The following is a 1,225-nucleotide window of genomic DNA, read 5'->3' on the forward strand; positions in this document are numbered from 1 at the left end:
ACAACAACAACAAGTGCTTCCTAACTGAGCTGCCAGTTCCCACTTGAACTTCAGTGAGTTTCTTTAGCTCAGTGACTCCATTTCTTCACCTATAAAATGGGAGTGGTCTTAAAAGGTTGCAAGTGGCCATTTAAGATGAAACAATGGGCCTTTCCTTGTCAGGAGCAAAGAAGAATGAAGAAAACCAAAGACATGTGGAAACAATTAATCCAAGGGACTAGTGGACCACATGAACCTCATCCTACATGAGACCAGAAGAACTAGGTAGTGCCTGGCTACCACTGTCAACCACATCAAAAAGGGATCAGTGTTGGAGATCCTGGATAGAGTGGTAGAAAAATGTGGAACAAAACTAAAAATCATTAAAAAAGATCAGGCTTACTCGTCTGATAGAGATTGGTGAAAGCCCCAAGACTATGCCCCTTGGTCACCCGTCGGCCTACAATTTAACTCACTCCCTTGGCTTCCAGCCAAACAACTGACAAACATATAAGGTGGACATTTACACCAGATAGGTACACTTTTCAGAACAATCAACCATGGGAGATCAGAAGGGCAATATTTGCGTAAGGAGATAGCTCAGAGGGCTGGAATGCATAGGCAAGAAGGGCACAGGGAAAAGGTAACCACAGGGAGGATTATAATCAATGTCATGAAACAAAATGTGTATGAACTGTTGTATGGAAAATGAGATTACTCTATAAATTTTCACCCAAATCACAATAAAAATTAAAAAAAAAAAAAAAGGGGAGAGAGAGAGACTGTGAGTTGTCAGGGTGAGGACTTAGTACCCTTAACTGAATGGTGCGCTTGTTGGCATTATTTCTTACCACCAGTGGTTAAATGAGCATAAAGACACTTTCCTTAAAGATGATGTTTAGAGGAAACCTAGATCTGGGTATAATGTGGGAACTGAGTGAGTTCCAACTCTGTCCTTCGTTGTCGTGTAAGTGGAATGCCCGCCCAATGAGATTTAGCATATTTCTTTTACTCTGGGGTGAGCAAATTTTTTCTGTAAAGGGCCAAAAGGTAAGTATCTTCTGCAATATTTAAACAAATGGGTGTGGCTGTGTTCCAATAAAACTTTATTTACAAAAAACACTGTGGGCAGAACCCATGGGCCTTTGTTGACCCCCATTTTGCTCATGGTAGGTGCCCAGCAAAAACTTGAGAAATTAATTTGGTGAAGATAGTTCAGTAGAGGCCCAGACCCTAGATTTTAACT

This window comes from Orycteropus afer, unplaced genomic scaffold, assembly GCF_000298275.1.
Source record: "Orycteropus afer afer isolate SDZICR_OR568_19922 unplaced genomic scaffold, OryAfe1.0 scaffold00088, whole genome shotgun sequence".
NCBI lineage: Eukaryota > Metazoa > Chordata > Mammalia > Tubulidentata > Orycteropodidae > Orycteropus > Orycteropus afer.